We start from the raw sequence: 6,000 nt of genomic DNA, 5'->3' as shown, positions 1-6,000 counted from the left end.
AATTCATCTTCATCAGAATAGCAATTATGTTCTGTTAAAACCCATGGTACCAAAAGAAAAAATACCATCAATGACGAAAACATAAAAGAATGTTACAAATAAACTTCACACACTAAAGTATTTAAAATAATTATAAGTTCAAAAGATATTTTATCAGTGTCAGTGAAGCAAATGAAAAATATTAAGATCCATCATAACACTGTGATATCATAACACAACACACATTTAGAAAAAGAACTGCAATCATTAAAAAAACCACATGTAACACTACGTACTATAGATATAAATCATCAAGTATTTTTAGACATGGAATATTCACACAAAACTTAAAAAAAAAAAAAAAAGGACATTGCTATGGGTGTATCACTGCGATCCAGATTTAGGTTTTTACTTGTAAAAACGTATCTATTGCAAGTGTTCTCAAAGAGGGGCCCAGGGACCTCCGGGATCCCTGAGACAGTTACAGGAGGCTGCAAAGTCAAAGTTGTTTTCATAATAGTACTCAGACGTCATTTGCCTCTTGTAACTTGCATTCTCTTACAAGTTTTTCCAGAGGTTGTGTGATGTGTGATGACATCATCTCTCTGACAGCTAACGGAATTATGTGCTTGAGTATTCCTGAGTTTTTAAGTGTTCTCAGTTTTCATTTCTCATGTGTTAAATATTGCTAGATATAACCACAGAACAAAAATGTTTTGGGATCCTCAATAATTTTTAAGAGTATAAAGGAATCCTGAGACCAGAGTCGAGAACCACTGATCTAACAAAATGAGAAGTTAACTTTTTAGAATCAAGGCAGTAAAACATCAGTCATTAGTAACAAAACTTTGAATGTTATATATTACACTACATATGAAATTTAAAAATTCTGAATACTGTTTTTTGTTGAATATGGTTTTTGTTGATTTTGTGGAGCTGGGAGGAATACTATCTGAAAGAATATATCAAAATTATTTAGTAAGTTCTTAAGAAAATGGTTTCAATGAATAATATCTCATAAAAATCTTACTGGATTTTTATAGATAGAGTAACGCTAGGGAGAAAGTTCAGAATTTCAGCCAAAATTTTCCAGAAATTTTAATTTGAGGCTATCTAAGTCAGCATGTTCAACTACCTCTGGATGATTCAAGAAAAGGGATTAATCAAGTTCTCACTATAATTTTTTCTTATATGCTTTCTATTTATTATCATACTTCAATATGCATCATGCAGAAAATTATATAATATATCTTAAGAGCTCAGAATTGAAAAAAATGAAAAATGGAAGAATATTTAGGCCTGATCACCAGCATCTCATAGTTCTAGAACTGTAAGATCAATTTGGAAATTGTATCAAACTTTATTTATTCACCTTGATGGAAACTATGAAATGCAACAATTAAATCTAGGAAGTAAATTGGTTTTTTTGGAGATTTGGCTTTAATAAAGAATGTTCTAGCAGAACTCATTTTAGCTCCTTCAGCTAAAGTCTCCCATTATTATAGTTAACATATTATTTTGTCTTTTTTTTTTTTTAAAGATTTTTTTATTTTTCCTTTTTCTCCCCAAAGCCCCCCGGTACATAGTTGTATATTCTTCGTTGTGGGTCCTTCTAGTTGTGGCATGTGGGACGCTGCCTCAGCGTGGTCCGACGAGCAGTGCCATGTCCGCGCCCAGGATTCGAACCAACGAAACACTGGGCCGCCTGCAGCGGAGCGCGCGAACTCAACCACTCGGCCACGCAGCCAGCCCCTAGTTAACATATTATTTTGACAACAATGAAAGTGATTTATAAAGCTGAAAAGAGAATAAAAATGAAGAAATATGATATACCATTAGAAATAAAGTGTCAGTTTCAAGAGAAAAACCATTAAATGTGAAAATGCATTGTTTTTTGATGAGAAAAGTGAAAGACATAGTGAACTTTTTAAGTTCTTTCAATTTATAGAATTCTAAAACTCGGTCAAATGATATTTGCTAAGCTCCATGGACTAGAAGTGATCAAAAACGAAATTAAGCCAACTTATTAAATATGACTTTCCAATAAATTATTTTCATGATTTACTTGATAACATTGACATTGAATATATAGAAATCTCGGATGGTATTACAACAGTTAGAAAAATTAATGTAAATTCTGCTGGTTCAGCAGAAAAAATTTAGACCATGAACAATATCTTCGACATGAATAAAATTCTCTATTTATTTAGATTAGAAATCAGTTCATTGTTTTGGAAAACAAACTGGCACCATCTACCAAAATGTAAATTGCATGACATCTTTTTGTCTAATAATTCTACTTCTAGGATTTAGACCAACGAAATACTCTCACTTATACAAAAAGATACATGCTATACACATAGGAATATTTATTAAGACATCATTTATAATATGAAAAGCTATAAACAACTTAAATTCCACCATTAAGGAAATAGGTTAAATAAATTATGGTAGATACAGCCAATGGAATTCTACGCAAACATTAAAAAGAATGAGGTAGTCTACAGGTCATATTAACATAACATGATTCCATTTTGGGGAGGGGAAAAAGCATATATGTATATATAGATGTTTATATATGCAATGAAAAGTTTTAGAAAATAACTTTGAAACATGGGATGGAAGTGAGAAGGAGAATTTTGGTGTTTTGCAATAACTGAATTTTTGCAAGTATATATCACTTTTTATTTTACGGAAAGAAACACATGTACCTGTGCGCCAGCCACTAAGACGTTTTCTATACACCTATTTAAAAAGTCAGGAAGTTCTAATACTACAAAATTAGTAATGATTAACAAGGGGAAGGAGTAGAATTATGAGTGATTTTAACTTTTTTCTTTCTGTTTATCTCCTTTTTCTAATTTTTCCACACTATGTACAGAACACTTGTAAAATTAGAAAGTACTAAAATTACTAAATATAATTTTTAATGAAAAAATTAGAAGTCTCTCAGATACACTGACTGAAAAGGCAAGATGCAATGTAGTAATATGATCTCATTTTCCGAAAACAGTGACCCTCCTAGCCTCGTATATTTGAATAAATTAATATGTATATATGTCTTATAGAAACATATCCTTTAAAAATATATAAGAATACATACTAGGTAATATCTGATAGGGGTTGGGGAAGTAGAGGGAGGAGGTAGAGGAAAGCTAGCAGAAACAGAAAAGATACTTTTAAAAATAGGTGTATCATTAAATTTGTACATTTAGATAAAATGGAGGAAAAAATACAAAAGCTTTTAAGAAAAAAGGCCACCAAGAAACAATTTTTTAAAATGATTTAAACTATAGGTTGCCAAACTGTTTTGATTCATGGTGACCTTTAATATCTGACTAATTTTTTCAAGACGTCCCTAGGCCAGAAGAAATACATAAGAGCTCTGTGAGATCCAAACAACTTAAGAACTATTTATGTCTCAACCACTTAATAGCCATTTGAAAGGAAAAGTCACATAAATTGAAAAAAGACTTATTTTATTCCTAACCACATTTACTTATTAATGGGATGCCTGTGCCTCCTGGTCACTGCACAACTTCTCAAACCTTGGAATCAGGTTGAACACTGTCACTCTCATTTCCTGTTCCACTTTTTTTTCCTTTTTTTTTTAAGATTGGTACCTGAGCTAACGATTGTTACCAATCTTCTTTTTTTTGGTCTGCTTTTTCTCCCCAAATCCCCCCAGTACATAGTTGTATATTTTAGTTGGGTCCTTGTAGTTGTGGCATGTGGGACGCTGTCTCAATGTGGCCTGATGAGCAGTGCCATGTCCACGCCCAGGATTCGAACCCATGAAACCCCGGGCCACCAAAGCAGAGCGTGCAAACTTAACCACTGGGCGCCAGGGCTGGCCCCTCCTGTTCCACTTTGATTGTCGCTGGTGCTTGCTTTGTATCACAGTAATCACCAAAAACCCAGCTTCACAAAGATATGACCCAATCAAAAGGAATGGAGCACGATCTAATGTTGAAAATGTGAACTCTCCCAGAGCTAGTAATTTGCACAGATGTTGAGTATCACTGTTTCCCTTAAATATCCTGCAGCACTCCTGTGAGTTCCCTTTGGTGCCCCAAGGCACTTCAGTGCATTTTGGGAACAACAGATTTAAAGCATAGAGTGCTTTTCCTCAGTCAGTTCTGCATTAGCAAGTTGTTTGTGCTTTAAAAATTCCATTATTATCAACTAAGCAAAGCTTAAAGCAAATTAGTAAATCCTCTAGTATAGGGAAATAGGATGTTTTTGAAGCCTTTCTGATAATTCATGGATTTGGATAATTCATGCGGCTGCTCTGACAAATATGCTTCCTTTTCTCCTCATCTTCTGAGTTCCCTTTCCCAACTCTACAGCGGCTTGAAAAATTTAAAGATGATTCCATGTAAAAGCAAAATAATGACCCCTGAGATTTCAGGTACCTGCTATCTTCAATACAGGTCTACGACCATTTAGAACTATCTTACCAGAAAACACCTAGGGAAGGTGTGGAATATACAATGATATAAACCAAGTTCTTAATTGTCTCATTGTTGATGCATAAATATCACTTTCCTAAACTCAGTGAATATACCTGAGCAGTATGCAAATAGTACTGACAAGCGGAAAAACTACGCATGGACAGAATTTCCCTCTTGGCATAACACAAAAATGTCATTAGCTTTAGGCAAAGAATTAAGACGCAGAAATTATGGTTTTGTGTGTCTTTCCACTCAAAAAAATAAATATTCTAAAGCCTTTGGGTGGATGTGGAAGGATTCTGAAAGGATTACTATGATTGACCTCCATCCCAAAACAGCTTTTCCTGTAGGGTTAGCATCTAGTTAGTCCCTCTAACCTAGCTTAGTATTGCAATATAGTCATCTCACTCAAAGACTAGAAGTTATGCAGCCCTCTATTTGTAAATAAAGTTTAATTTCCACCTACCAAGGAAGATGGTTTTGGAACTTTGCAAACTTCCTTTTATTTCACTCCTTCCTTATTTACTGTTAATCTATGAGAATCAAGAAGGACCTCATGCCTACAGACTGTTATTGTTCTTTCTACCAACTCTATCTCATTATTCATTGCTATCCAGCTTTTTACGCTACAGTACAGAGCATAAGTTTCTCCTGGTGGGCTATAATGGCATCACACTCAGAGTGAGGGCTATTTTAACCTTACTCCAGTCAAACCAGAACTGAAGTAGATTAAAAACAACTGAGGGGTTGGGTGGAGATGGGGAGGAGGATCATGAAAGAAAGGTAGCCTGCAAAACTCAGACTGGAGGTGAAAGAGAAGCTGGAGGCGAGGACACTCTCACTTGGGGATGGGGGCAGGAATCTCCAGATCTCCTCCCCCTCTTAGCACTTAAAAAGCAGTTTCCAGTTCCCGAAATGCATCCCACATTTCCTGCCTAATTAAATCTTCAGGCCTGTCCAAAGAGACTGGTATTATTATCAGGTGAAGAAACGCCATGGGAGAGCAAGGACCATGTTGGGCCACTGTGGTGGTAACTGGTCACTTACAGATGGTGTGTTGGGGGCATGTTCTTCTATTACTGCTCCAACATTTAGAAACGTGAAATAAGACTAGAAAGAACCTACAAAACAGGGCTTAAGCTCTGGCCTTCAAGCAAATGTGTGTCTTAATTACACCACTTCTGTTCTTGAAGATTTGCTGGGAAGCACCACCTCTACATTCACCCTCCCTCCATTACCCATTCCAGCGCTTCTTCTGCTATTGTAGACTAAATTTACCATCTGTGTTAATTTAAATCCATTTTCTTTGGTATTATCATCCATATGAAGTAAAATGCATGGTTGTAAAGTTTCTAGCTGGAGCACTCTATGAACTAAATGACCATTTAAAATAGCACCTAGCACAATGGCCAACACACAGCAGATGCTCAATAAACATGTGTTCAATGATTAAACGAACAAATGCAAAAGGTGAATATTTCTTATTGTAAACGACCCCAGCATCAAATAAATTGTGTCATCAATAAAAACAACACATTTTAAAACTTGTATTATAATTGATCAATAG

The sequence above is a fragment of the Equus asinus genome, chromosome 21, assembly GCF_041296235.1.
Source record: "Equus asinus isolate D_3611 breed Donkey chromosome 21, EquAss-T2T_v2, whole genome shotgun sequence".
NCBI lineage: Eukaryota > Metazoa > Chordata > Mammalia > Perissodactyla > Equidae > Equus > Equus asinus.
The sequence above is the reverse complement of the archived record's forward strand: the minus strand, read 5'-3'. Positions refer to the sequence as shown.